The sequence below is a fragment of the Lissotriton helveticus genome, chromosome 4_1 (assembly GCF_964261635.1).
Source record: "Lissotriton helveticus chromosome 4_1, aLisHel1.1, whole genome shotgun sequence".
NCBI classification, from domain to species: domain Eukaryota; kingdom Metazoa; phylum Chordata; class Amphibia; order Caudata; family Salamandridae; genus Lissotriton; species Lissotriton helveticus.
This window is the reverse complement of record NC_136063.1, coordinates 969,973,391-969,988,100: the sequence shown is the minus strand read 5'-3', so window position 1 is coordinate 969,988,100 and position 14,710 is coordinate 969,973,391. Positions and strand designations below refer to the sequence as shown.

The window sequence follows — 14,710 nt, the reverse complement described above, 5'->3', positions numbered from 1 at the left end:
CATGAAGAAACTAATATGACTTCAAAAAAATTGCAATACAAAAGAGATTTCCATACTTAGTGTTAGAATTTTGAACCAGTAACGTTTTTTCCACGTGGTTTAGCAATAAATATATATTCATCACCTATATTCAATTGATTCATCTAATCATTCTATCAGCTTCTGCGCAAAGAAAATATGGAGGTAAACATGATACAGAAGAAAATACATCTATTTTCAAGATTAAAGGAGAATCAAGTATTGGCTTGGAGACTGATTGAAATTATGTCCTTTGCGTTTTTAACTTCATGCTCTAACAGACTAAACTAATAGGCTCACTAAATATATAGAATACTTTTGAAGAATTAGCAGATGATGAAATGCTACTGATTCCATCCAATCCTTCAAGCAGCGTGTGATTCAAGGAGATAAACAGTCCAAAATGAGACACAAGAAAAATTCATCTTTGTTCAAACAATTAAACTTGGCCTCTACAGGGATCGAACCTGTGACCTTGGCGTTATTAGCACCACGCTCTAAGCATCTGAGCTAACAGGCCATTTTGCACAACTACCTGGAGATCCAGCATATGAAGAAGGGCAAATGATAGTTAAACCAGGAGATTTGGAAAGCTTAATTTCAGCAGTTTACCATGAAGTTATTGTTATATATTATAAACATGAAGAAACTAATATGACTTAAAAAATATTACAATACAAAAGAGATTTACATACTTAGTGTTAGAACTTAGAACCATTAACGTTTTTTCCATGTGGTTAAGCAATAAATAAATATTCATCACCTATATTGAATTGATTCATCTAATCATTTTATCAGCTTCTCCTCAAAGGAAATATAGAGATAAACATGATACAGTAGAAAATACATCTATTTTCAACATTAAAGGAGCATCAAGTATTGGCTTGGAGACTGATTGAAAGTATGTCCTTGGCGTTTTTTACTTCATGCTCTAACAGACTAAACTAATAGAGTCACTAAATATATAGCATACTACTGAAGATGAAGCAGATGATGAAGTTCTACTGATTGTTAATCCGGGATAGGTGGAAAGCTTATATTCAGCTGTTTACATTCATAGTATCTTTATATATTATCAACAAGACTAAACAAAAATGATCTCAATAAATTGCAATAAATAAAAGATTTAGTTACTTGGCGTTAGAACTTAGAACCATTAATAGTTATTCCAGGCGCTTTAAGAATAGTAATTAATTCTATAAATATATCAAATGTATTCATCCAATCCTTCATGCAGCGTTTGATCCAAGGAGATAAACAGTCCAAAATGAGACACAAGAAATATTCATCTTTTTTCAAAGAATTAAACTTGGCCTGTACAGGGATCGAACCTGTGACCTTGGCGTTATTAGCACCACACTCTAACCAACTGAGCTAACAGGCCAATTTGCACATCTGCTGGAGGACCAGCACAGGAAGCAGTGCTAATGATAGTTCAACCGAGAGATTTGGAAAGCTTAATTTCAGCTGTTTAATATGAATTAACTTTCATATTATCAACATGAAGAAACTAATATGACTTCAAAAAAATTGCAATACAAAAGAGATTTCCATACTTAGTGTTAGAATTTTGAACCACTAACGTCTTTTCCACGTGGTTTAGCAATAAATAAATATTCATCACCTATATTCAATTGATTCATCTAATCATTCTATCAGCTTCTGCGCAAAGGAAATATAGAGGTAAACATGATACAGAAGAAAATACATCTATTTTCAACATTAAAGGAGAATCAAGTATTGGCTTGGAGACTGATTGAAATTATGTCCTTTGCGTTTTTAACTTCATGCTCTAACAGACTAAACTAATAGGCTCACTAAATATATAGAATATTTTTGAAGAATTAGCAGATGATGAAATGCTACTGATTCCATCCAATCCTTCAAGCAGCGTGTGATTCAAGGAGATAAACAGTCCAAAATGAGACACTAGAAAAATTAATCTTTTTTCAAACAATTAAACTTGGCCTGTACAGGGATCGAACCTGTGACCTTGGCGTTATTAGCACCACACTCTAATCATCTGAGCTAACAGGCCATTTCGCAAAACTACCTGGAGGTCCAGCAAATGAAGAAGGGCAAATGATAGTTAACCCAGGAGATTTGGAAAGCTTAATTTTAGCAGTTTACCATGAAGTTATTGTTATAAATTATCAACATGAAGAAACTAATATGACTTAAAAAAAATTACAATACAAAAGAGATTTTCATACTTAGTGTTAGAACTTAGAACATTAACGTTTTTTCCATGTGGTTAAGCAATAAATAAATATTCATCACCTATATTGAATTGATTCATCTAATCATTTTATCAGCTTCTCCTCAAAGGAAATATAGAGATAAACATGATACAGTAGAAAATACATCTATTTTCAACATTTAAAGGAGCATCAAGTATTGGCTTGGAGACTGATTGAAAGTATGTCCTTGGCGTTTTTAACGTCATGCTCTAACAGACTAAACCAGGGGTGTCCAAACCCGTCCTGGCGGGCCGTATCCATGCCAGATTTTTGGGATATCCCCATCTGGGGATCACGGTTCGATCCCCGGCACCGGCGGCAGATTAGCCCAGCACCATGTGACTCTGGGCAATAGCTGGCGCCGCGGCTAGGGCGGCTGACTCCAGAATCTGGGGATCACGGTTCGATCCCCGGCACCGGCGGCAGATTAGCCCAGCACCATGTGACTCTGGGCAATAGCTGGCGCCGCGGCTAGGGCGGCTGACTCCGGAATCTGGAGATCACGGTTCGATCCCCGGCACCGGCGGCAGATTAGCCCAGCACCATGTGACTCTGGGCAATAGCTTGCTTAATCTTCCTGACGGCCCCTAGCGCCTAGAGACCCTTACGGGTGATTGTGCGCTTTACAAATGTGGAATATTAAAATTATTATTTGGGCCAATTCCGATCCGGTTCGTAAAAAAACATCCGCCCGAATCTGTCGGACAACCACGTACGCCTGGGAGAGGACTGCCCGGGACCCGTGGACCCCGTCCTGGGCACTCTGATCTGCCGCCGGCGGAGGGGATCGAACCGTGATCCCCAGATGGGGATATCCCAAAAATCTGGCACGGATAGTGCTCGCCAGGACGAGGGTTGGAGACCCCTGATATAGGCAGTCAATGCGAAATCTGCTGGGTTCGATTCCGATCCGTGTCAGAAGGTCCGTATGAATCTGTTGGGTTTGGGAGCAAATTTGTACGGACTCCCAAGCCCGACAGATTCGTACGGACCTTCTGACACGGATCAAAATCGAACCCAGCAGATTTCGCGTTGACTGCCTATATCAGGGGTCTCCAACCCTCGTCCTGGCGAGCACTATCCGTGCCAGGTTTTTGGGATATCCCCATCTCGGGATCACGGTTCGATCCCCGGCACCGGCGGCAGATTAGCCCAGCACCACGTGACTCTGGGCAATAGCTGGCGCCGCGGCTAGGGCGGCTGACTCCGGAATCTGGAGATCACGGTTCGATCCCCGGCACCGGCGGCAGATTAGCCCAGCACCATGTGACTCTGGGCAATAGCTGGCACCGCGGCTAGGGTGGCTGACTCCGGAATCTGGGGATCACGGTTCGATCCCCGGCACCGGCGGCAGATTAGCCCAGCACCATGTGACTCTGGGCAATAGCTTGCTTAATCTTCCCGACGGCCCCTAGCGCCTAGAGACCCTTACGGGCGATTGTGCACTTTACAAATGTGGAATATTAAAATAAATTTTTGGGCCGATTCCGATCCGGTTCGTAAAAGCACATCCGCCCGAATCTGTCAGACAACCACGTACGCCCGGGAGAGGACTGCCCGGGACCCGTGGAGCCCGTCCTGGTCACTCTGACCTGCCATCGGCCTGGAGAAGGGAGCGCCGGACGCCCAGGGGGAGGACTGCCCGGGACCCGTGGAGCCCGTCCTGGGCACTCTGACATGCCGCTGACCCGGGGAAGGGAACCCCGGATGCCTGGGAACCGTGGAGCCCGTCCTGGGCACTCTGACAAGCCGTTGGACCGGGGAAGGGAGCCCCGGACGCCCGGGACCCGTGGAGCCCGTCCTGGGAACTCCGGCATGCCGTTGGCCCGGGGAAGGGAGTCTCAGATACCCAGGACCCGTGGAGCCCGTCATGGGCACTCTGACCTGCCGTCGGCCCGGGGAAGGGAGCCCCGGATGCCCGGGGGAGGACTGCCCGGGACCCGTGGAGCCCGTCCTGGGAACTCCGGCATGCCGCTGGCCCAGGGAAGGGAGTCCCAGATACCCAGGACCCGTGGAGCCCGTCATGGGCACTCTGACCTGCCGTCGGCCCGGGGAAGGGAGCCCCGGATGCCCGGGGGAGGACTGCCCGGGACCCGTGGAACTCGTCCTGGGCACTCTGACATGCCGCTGACCCGGGGAAGGGAACCCCGGACACCCGGGAACCGTGGAGCCCGTCCTGGGCACTCTGAGTAGCCGTTGTCCCGGGGAAGGGAGCCCCGGACGACCGGGACTCGTGGAGCCCGTCCTGGGCACTCTGGCATGCCGTTGGCCCGGGGAAGGGAGCCCCGGACGCCCGAGGCCCGTGGAACCCATCCTGGGCACTTTGACATGCCGTTGGCCTGGGGAAGGGAGCCCCGGACGCCCGGGGGAGGACTGCCCGGGACCCATGGAGCCCGTCCCGGGTACTTTGCCATGCTGTTGGCCTCCTGGAGATGGGTGCCCCGGACGCCCGTGGGAGGACTGCCCGGGACTTATGGAGCCCGTCCCGGGCACTTTTCCATGCCGTCGGCAGGGATGGAGCCCCGGGCGCCCGGGGGACGACTGCCCAAGAGCCATGGAGCCCGTCCTGGGCAATTTGACAAGCCGTTGGCCTGGAGGAAGGAAGCCCCGGGTGGCCTAGGGAAGTGTTACCCAGGCATAGCCCATCTGGTCCCCCTGGCAGAGAACCACCAGCCTCGGAGGGGTGTCCGGGCGTACCCTGCCCCTAGTAATCCGGAGGGAAATTACCCCCCTTTCTTGCAATCTGTGCACGTGAGGTGACAGAGGGGACCCAAGGCGTGAAAGTACCCGACCTCCTGGAGCCCTCGCTGGGATCCGGGAGGCCAATGGCACCTCATCGGGACTTCCAGGGCGACCAGATGGCCGAGGCGAGAGGGGCGACCAGATGGCCGGGACCAAAATGACGCCAATCTGCCTGCCCCGGAGCTGCAGGGCTCTGGGGCTGCAGGGTTCCGGGGGCTGCAGAGCTGCAGGTCTCTGGGGCTGCAGGGTTCCGGGGCTTCAGGCCTCCCCGGGCCCTGATGGACCCTCCGTCCTGGGCGCCTCCGACCCCCGGCCGGCTTGCAGGACGGAGGGGGGGTTCCCGCACCACCGGGCCCTGCCGGACGGGGCTCAAACCCCGGGCCCAGTCCCCGGCCCCAGTCCCGGCTTTCCGAACCCTAGGCCGGGCCGGGGAGAGCCTCCCCTGGGCCCCCTGTGGACCCTCCATCCCAGGCGCCCCGGACCCCCGGCCGGCTTGCAGGACGGAGGGGTACCAGCACCCTCGGGGCCTGGCCAGATGGAGTTCAAGCCCCTGGTCTGGTCCCACCTTCCGAAACCCTAGCCAGGCTGGGGAGAACCTCCCCGGGCCCCAGTGGAGCCCCGTCCCCAGCACCCGGACCCTCTGGTGGCCTGCGGGACAGGGGGCTCCAGCACCCTCGGGGCCTGGCCAGATGGAGCTCAAGCCCCGGGTCCGGTCCCACCTTCCGAACCCTAGCCAGGCTGGGGAGAGCCTCCCCGGGCCCCGGTGGAGCCCCGTCCCCAGCGCCCGGACCCTCTGGTGGCCTGCGGGACGGGGGGCTTACGCACCCCGGGGCCGGCCGGCCGGAGCTCAAGCCCCGGGCCCGGTCCCACCTTCCGAACCCTAGCCAGGCTGGGGAGAGCCTCCCCGGGACCCGGTGGAGCCCCGTCCCCGGCGCCTGGACCCTCTGATGGCCTGCGGGACGGGGGGCTCGCGCACCCCGGGGCTGGCCGCCGGAGCTCAAGTCCCGGGCCCGGTCCCACCTTCCGAACCCTAGCCATGCTGGGGAGAGCCTCCCCGGGCCCCGGTGGTGCCCTGTCCCCAGCGCCCGGACCCAAGGAGGGTTAAGCCCAGGCCACATCCACTCCCCGACGGCCTGCCCGGGGAGCCCATTTTCCTCGACTATTAAGCCCCCACTACGGGCTTACAGAACTTTGGGGAAGGACAAAAGTTGGAGTTAGCCCGGCCGCCAGCCCGCAGGGCCATCTGGTCACCCAGCCCGCAGGGCCATCTGGTCGCCCGGCCCGCAGGGCCATCTGGTCGCCCCAGTCCGTAGGGCCATCTGGTCGCCCCAGCCCGCAGGGTCATCTGGTCGCGCAGCCGGGGCGACCAGATGGCCCGGGACGACCCTGCATCCGGATGGCCTAGAAGGGTGCCCTACCCAGTCGCCCCAGCAGTCCGGCGAGGGTGGCTAGGTGCCCCGAGGCCTGCCGCTCTGGAGGCTCCTTCCTCTGGGTGGCTGCTGCACGCCTCCCTGCCCGGCTTGCTCGTGAGCACCAGGCCCAGGCCCAGGCCCAGGCCATCTGGTCACCCCGCCGACCTGCAAGAGGAATGTGGCCCCCATCCCCGCTCCCCGGTGGGGCAGGGACGGGAGGGGGAGGCCCCCGTGCCGCAAGGGCACGTGGTGGAGGCAGCCTCCCGCGGGCCCACGCTACCCCCTCTGCGTCCCTCCCGCCGGCCCGGCAGCAGAGGGACCCACCCCTGGGTGTGGTGGAAGAGGGCGTGCGCGGGCGCCCACGCGGCCCCGGAGGGAGAGACAAAAGCTTGGCTCAGAGGGCCCGGGTCCTGCCTTCCCCTGATTCAGAATCGCCAGACCACACGGAGGTCTGACTGACCCTCTCCCTAGTAATCCGGAGGAAAATTACCCCCCTTTCTTGTAATCCGTGCACTAGAGGTGACAGAGGGGACCCAAGGCGCGAAAGTACCCGACCTCCTGGAGCCCTCGCTGGGATCCGGGAGGCAAATGGCACCTCATCGGGACTTCCAGGGAAGTTCGGCCATCTGGTCGCCCCCATTGGAAAGCATTGCGGGCGACCAGATGGCCGAGGCGATCCGGGAGACCAGATGGCCGAGGGGATAGGGGCGACCAGATGGCCGAGGGGATACGGGCGACCAGATGGCCGAGGGGATCCGGGCGACCAGATGGCCGGGCACGAAAGGGACGCCATCCGGTCGCCCCGTGCCCCCACGAAGGAGGGAGCGGGCGCCCGGGGCATGCCGGGCCGGAGGCCCGGGGCATGCCGGGCCGGAGGCCCGGGGCCCCAGCCGGGCCACAGCCATGGAGGCTGCCAGGGGCCGGCGGGCCCTCCGACCCGGGGCCCGCTTACACCTTGACAAGCAGGGGAGGCCTGCAAGGGACCGACGGGCCCCTGTCCTGGGCCCTGGGTGGAGCGGCAGCCCGGGGGACCGGGCCCAGGGCCGGAGCGCCCGACCCGGGGCCCCGACCGGGCCCCTGGACCCAGCCCGAGGCTCCCAGGCCCGGAGGCGCAGGGGAAGCCTCCCCGGGCCCGCCGGACCCCGTCCCCGGCACCCTGCCCCGCGGCAGGACCCAGGACGGAGCCCGGGGTGCTCCCCGGGCACCACGGAACCCCGTCCCGGGACTTTGGCAGTGCGGCAGGCCGGGGGACAGGGCCCGGGGCCGGAGCACCCCACCCGGGGCCCGGCCGGGCCCCTGGACCCAGCCGGGGCTCCCAAGCCCGGAGGCGCATGGGACGCCTCCCTGGTCCCTCCGGACCCCGTCCCGGGCACCCTGCCACGCAGCAGGACCAAGGACAGAGCCCGGGGTGGGGAGGCCGCCCTCCCCGGGCCCTCAGGGGCCCTAGCCACTGCTCCTGAACCCAGCCAAGCAAGGGGAGGCTCCCCGGGCACATAGGAACCCCTTCCTGGGCCCTTGGCAGTGCGGCAGGCTGGGAGACAGGGACCAGGGCCGGAGCACCCGACCCAGGGCCCGGCCGGGCCCCTGGTCGCAGCCTGGGCTCCCAAGCCCGGAGGTGCATGGAACGCCTCCCCGGTGCCTCCGGACCCCGTCCCGGGCACCCTGCCACGCAGCAGGACCAAGGACAGAGCCCGGGGTGGGGAGGCCGCCCTCCTCCGGGCCCCTAGGGGCCCCGGACAGAGCTCCTGAACCCAGACAAGCAAGGGAGGCTCCCCGGGCACAACGGAACCCCTTCTTAGGCCCTTGGCAGTGCGGTAGGCTGGGAGACATGGACCAGGGCTGGAGCACCTGACCCGGGGCCCGGCCGGGCCCCTGGACCCAGCCGGGGCTCCCAAGCCCGGAGGCGCATGGGACGCCTCCCCGGACCCATGGAGCCCGTCCTGGGCATTGAGCCATGCTGTTGGCCTGGAGGTGGGAGCCCCGGACGCCCGGGAGCGGGCTGCCCGGGACCCATGGAGCCCGTCCTGGACACTTTGACATGCCGTCGGCCTGGAGGAGGGTGCCCGGGACGCCCGGGGGGAGGCCTGTCCGGGACCCGTGGAGCCCTTCCCGGGTACTTTGCCAATGCCGTTGGCCTCATGGAGATGGGTGCCCCGGACGCCCGGGGGAGGACTGCCCGGTACCCGTGGAGCCCTTCCCGGGTACTTTGCAACGCCGTTGGCCTCCTGGAGATGTGTGCCCCGAACGCCCGGGGGGAGGGCTGCCCGGGGCCGGTGGAGCCGGTCTTGGGCACTTTGACATGCCGTCGTCCTGGAGGTGGGAGCCCCGGATGCCCGGGGGAGGGCTGCCCGGGACCCATGGAGCCCTTCCCGGTTACTCTGCCATCCTGTTGGCCTCCTGGAGATGGGTGCCCCGGACGCCCGGGGGAGGTCTGTCCGGGGCCCATGGAGCCCGTCCTGGGCAGTGTGACATGCCGTCGGCCTGGAGGTGGGAGCCCCGGACGCCCGGGGGAAGGCTGCCCGGGACCCGTGGAGCCCTTCCCGGGTACTTTGCCATCCCGTTGGCCTCCTGGAGATGGGTGCCCCGGACGCCCGGGGGAGGTCTGTCCGGGGCCCATGGAGCCCGTCCTGGGCAGTGTGACATGCCGTCGGCCTGGAGGTGGAAGCCCCGGACGCCCGGGGGAAGGCTGCCCGGGACCCGTGGAGCCATTCCCGGGTACTTTGCCATCCCTTTGGCCTCCTGGAGATGGGTGCCCCGGACGCCCAGGGGAGGTCTGTCCGGGACACGTGGAGCCAGTCCTGGGCATTGAGCCATGCCGTTGGCCCGGAGAATGGAGCCCCCAGACGCCCAGGGGAGGTGTTGCCCAGGCATATCTCATCTGGTCCCCCGGGCAGAGAACCACCAGCCCTGGAGGGGTGTCCGGGCGTACCCTGCCCCTAGTAATCCAGAGGGAAATTACCCCCGTTTCTTGCAATCCGTGCACGCGAGGTGACAGAGGGGACCCAAGGCGTAAAAGAACCCGACCTCATGGAGCCCTAGCTGGGATCCGGGAGGCGAATGGCACCTCATCGGGACTTACAGGGAAGCCCGGCCATCTGGTCGCCCCATTGGAAAGCATCGCGGGCGACCAGATGGCCGGGATCGAAAGGACTCCCAGCTCCCCATCCATCCCAAGCCTTCGCGGTAGGGTTCCTGACTGCCTGCCCACGCAAGGCAGGGCTCTTGGACCCCGGCAGGGCCTCAGGCGGAGGTTGGACCACCGGAGCTCTAGGGCCCGGACGACCTGGAGGAGGAATGCCCGGGACCCGTGGAGCCCGTCCTGGGTACTTTGACATGCCGTCGGCCTGGAGGTGGGTGCCCCGGATGCCCGGGGGAAGCTGCCCGGGACCCATGGAGCCCGTCCTGGGTACTTTGACATTCCGTCGGCCTGGAGGTGGGAGCCCCGGACGCCCGGGGGGAGGTCTGCCCGGGACCCATGGAGCCCGTCCTGGGTACTTTGCCAATGCCGTTGGCCTCATGGAGATGGGTGCCCCGGACGCCCGGGGGAGGTCTACCCGGGACCCATGGAGCCCTTCCCGGGTACTTTGCCAATGGCATTGGCCTCATGGAGATGAGTGCCCCGGACGCCCGGGGGAGGTCTACCCGGGACCCATGAAGCCCTTCCCGGGTACTTTGCCAATGCCGTTGGCCTCATGGAGATGGATGCCCCGGACGCCCGGGGGAGGTCTGCCCGGGACCCAAGGAGCCCGTCCTGGGTACTTTGCCAATGCCGTTGGCCTCATGGAGATGGGTGCCCCGGATGCCCGGGGGAGGTCTGCCCGGGACCCATGGAGCCCGTCCTGGGTACTTTGCCAATGCCGTTGGCCTCATGGAGATGGGTGCCCCGGACGCCCGGGGGAGGTCTGCCCGGGACCCATGGAGCCCGTCCTGGGTACTTTGCCAATGCCGTTGGCCTCATGGAGATGGGTGCCCCGGACGCCCGGGGGAGGTCTGCCCGGGACCCATGGAGCCCGTCCTGGGTACTTTGCCAATGCCGTTGGCCTCATGGAGATGAGTGTCCCGGACGCCCGGGGGAGGTCTGCCCGGGACCCATGGAGCCCGTCCTGGGTACTTTGCCAATGCCGTTGGCCTCCTGGAGATGGGTGTCCCGGACGCCCGGGGGAGGACTGTCCCGGACTCATGGAGCCCATCCTGGGCACTTTGACATGCCGTCGGCCTGGAGGTGGGAGCCCCGGATGCCCGGGGGAGGCCTGCGCGGGACCCATGGAGCCCATCCTGGGCATTGAGCCATGTCGTTGGCCTGGAGATCGGAGCCCCGGACGCCCGGGGGAGGACTGCCCGGTACCCGTGGATCCCATCCTGGGCACTTTGACATGCCGTCGCCCTGGAGGTGGGAGCCCCGAACGCCCGGGAGCGGGCTGCCCGGGACCCATGGAGCCCGTCCTGGACACTTTGACATGCCGTCGGCCTGGAGGAGGGTGCCCGGGACGCCCGGGGGAGGCCTGTCCGGGACCCATGGAGCCCTTCCCGGGTACTTTGCCAATGCCGTTGGCCTCATGGAGATGGGTGCCCCGGACGCCCGGGGGAGGTCTGTCCAGGGCCCATGGAGCCCGTCCTGGGTACTTTGCCAATGCCGTTGGCCTCATGGAGATGGGTGCCCCGGATGCCCGGGGGAGGTCTGCCCGGGACCCATGGAGCCCGTCCTGGGTACTTTGCCAATGCCGTTGGCCTCATGGAGATGGGTGCCCCGGATGCCCGGGGGAGGTCTGCCCGGGACCCATGGAGCCCGTCCTGGGTACTTTGCCAATGCCGTTGGCCTCATGGAGATGGGTGCCCCGGATGCCCGGGGGAGGTCTGCCCGGGACCCATGGAGCCCGTCCTGGGTACTTTGCCAATGCCGTTGGCCTCCTGGAGATGGGTGTCCCGGACGCCCGGGGGAGGACTGTCCCGGACTCATGGAGCCCGTCCTGGGCACTTTGACATGCCGTCGGCCTGGAGGTGGGAGCCCCGGACGCCCGGGGGAGGGCTGCCCGGGACGCATGGAGCCCGTCCTGGGCACTTTTACATGCCTTTGGCCTGGAGCCCCCAGACACCCAGGGGAGGACCACCGTGAAAACCACGGAGCCCGACCTGGGAACTCTGCCATGCCATCAGCCTGGATGGAGCCCCGGACGCCCGGGGGACGAAGGCCCGGGACGCATGGAGCCCGTCCTGGGCACTTTTCCATGCCATCGGCCTGGAGCGCCCCGACACCCAGGGGGAGACCACACTGAAAACCATGGAGCCCGACACGGCACTCTGCCATGCCGTCAGCCTGGATGGAGCCCCAAACGCCTGGGACACGAAGGCCCGGGACGCATGGAGCCCGTCCTGGGCACTTTTCCATGCCATTGGCCTGAGGCGCCCCAACACCCAGGGGAGGACCACCCTGAAAACCATGGAGCCCGACTCGGGCACTCTGCCATGCTGTCAGCCCGGATGGAGCCCCGGACGCCCGGGGGACGAAGGCCTGGGACGAATGGAGCCCGTCCTGGGCACTTTTTCCATGCCATTGGCCTGAGGCGCCCCAACACCCAGGGGAGGACCACCCTGAAAACCATGGAGCCCGACTCGGGCACTCTGCCATGCCGTCAGCCCGGATGGAGCCCCGGACGCCCGGGGGACGAATGCCCAGGACGCATGGAGCCCATCCTGGGCACTTTCCCATGCCGTCGGCCTGGAGCCCCCTGACACCCAGGGGAGGACCACCCTGAAAACCATGGAGCCCGACCCGGGCACTCTGCCATGCCGTCAGCCTGGATAGAGCCCCGGACGCCCGGGGGACGAATGCCCGGGACGCATGGAGCCCATCCTGGTCACTTTCCCATGCCGTCCGCCTGGATGGAGCCCCGGACGCCCGGGGGATGACTGCCCGGGACGCATGGAGCCCGTCCCGGGCACTATGCCATGCCGTCGGCCTGGATGGAGCCCCGGACACCCGGGGGACGACTGCCCAAGAGCCATGGAGCCCGTCCTGGGCAATTTGACATGCAGTTGGCCTGGAGGAAGGAAGCCCCGGGTGGCCTAGGGAGGTGTTGCCCAGGCATAGCCCATCTGGTCTCCATGGCAGAGAACCACAAGCCCTGGAGGGGTGTCCGGGCGTACCCTGCCCCTAGTAATCCGGAGGGAAATTACCCTCCTTTCTTGTAATCCGTGCACTAGAGGTGACAGAGGGGACCCAAGGCGCGAAAGTACCCGACCTCCTGGAGCCCTCGCTGGGATCCGGGAGGCGAATGGCACCTCATCGGATCTTCCAGGGAAGTCCGGCCATCTGGTCGCCCCATAGGAAAGCGATGCGGGCGACCAGATGCCCGAGGGGATCCGGGCGACCAGATGGCCGAGGGAATCTGGGCAATCAGATGGCTGGGCATGGAGGTGAAGCCGCCTGGACTCTCCCCCACCCTGTCCCCGTCCCGGGACGAATGCCCGGGGCGCATGGAGCCCGTCCTGGGCACTTTTTCCATGCCATCGGCCTGGAGCACCCCGACACCCAGGGGGAGACCACCCTGAAAACCATGGAGCCCGACTCGGGCACTCTGCCATGCTGTCAGCCTGGATGGAGCCCCGGACGCCCGGGGGACGAAGGCCCGGGACGCATGGAGCCCGTCCTGGGCACTTTTCCATGCCATCGGCCTGGAGCGCCCCGACACCCAGGGGGAGACCACCCTGAAAACCATGGAGCCCGACACGGGCACTCTGCCATGCCGTCAGCCTGGGTGGAGCCCCGGACGCCCGGGGGGGCGAAGGCCCGGGACGCATGGAGCCCGTCCTGGGCACTTTTCCATGCCATCGGCCCGGAGCACCCCGACACCCAGGGGAGGACCACCCTGAAAACCATGGAGCCCGACTCGGGCACTCTGCCATGCCGTCAGCCCGGATGGAGCCCCGGACGCCCGGGGGACGAAGGCCCGGGACGCATGGAGCCCGTCCTGGGCACTTTTTCCATGCCATCGGCCTGGAGCACCCCGACACCCAGGGGGAGACCACCCTGAAAACCATGGAGCCCGACTCGGGCACTCTGCCATGCCGGCAGCCTGGATGGAGCCCCAGACGCCCGGGGGACGAATGCCCAGGACGCATGGAGCCCATCCTGGGCACTTTCCCATGCCGTCGGCCTGGAGCCCCCTGACACCCAGGGGAGGACCACCCTGAAAACCATGGAGCCCGACCCGGGCACTCTGCCATGCCGTCAGCCTGGATGGAGCCCCGGACGCCCGGGGGACGAATGCCCGGGACGCATGGAGCCCATCCTGGTCACTTTCCCATGCCGTCGGCCTGGATGGAGCCCCGGACGCCCGGGGGATGACTGCCCGGGACGCATGGAGCCCGTCCCGGGCACTCTGCCATGCCGTCGGCCTGGATGGAGCCCCGGACGCCCGGGGGACGACTGCCCAAGAGCCATGGAGCCCGTCCTGGGCAATTTGACATGCAGTTGGCCTGGAGGAAGGAAGCCCCGGGTGGCCTAGGGAGGTGTTGCCCAGGCATAGCCCATCTGGTCTCCATGGCAGAGAACCACCAGCCCTGGAGGGGTGTCCGGGCGTACCCTGCCCCTAGTAATCCGGAGGGAAATTACCCTCCTTTCTTGTAATCCGTGCACTAGAGGTGACAGAGGGGACCCAAGGCGCGAACGTACCCGACCTCCTGGAGCCCTCGCTGGGATCCGGGAGGCGAATGGCACCTCATCGGATCTTCCAGGGAAGTCCGGCCATCTGGTCGCCCCATAGGAAAGCGATGCGGGCGACCAGATGCCCGAGGGGATCCGGGCGACCAGATGGCCGAGGGAATCTGGGCAATCAGATGGCTGGGCATGGAGGTGAAGCCGCCTGGACTCTCCCCCACCCTGTCCCCATCCCGGGACGAATGCCCGGGACGCATGGAGCCCGTCCTGGGCACTTTTTCCATGCCATCGGCCTGGAGCACCCCGACACCCAGGGGGAGACCACCCTGAAAACCATGGAGCCCGACTCGGGCACTCTGCCATGCCGTCAGCCCGGATGGAGCCCCGGACGCCCGGGGGACGAAGGCCCGGGATGCATGGAGCCCGTCCTGGGCACTTTTTCCATGCCATCGGCCTGGAGCGCCCCGACACCCAGGGGGAGACCACCCTGAAAACTATGGAGCCCGTCCCGGGCACTCTGCCAAGCCGGCATCCTGGATGGAGCCCCGGACGCCCAGGGGGTGGACTGCCTGGGACCCATTGGAGCCCGTCCATGGTCGGACTCCCAATTCCGACAAATTCGTACGGGCTCCCAATCCCGA

General features: G+C 62.8%; 1 non-coding gene across 1 annotated transcript; it reads right to left on the bottom strand.

Moving 5' to 3' along the window:
• Nucleotides 1-1,328: 1,328 nt before the first annotated feature.
• Nucleotides 1,329-1,402, bottom strand: TRNAI-AAU (transfer RNA isoleucine (anticodon AAU)). The gene has a single exon. It is a non-coding gene; the product is annotated as a tRNA-Ile (tRNA).
• Between the last annotated feature and the right edge of the window lie 13,308 nt (nucleotides 1,403-14,710).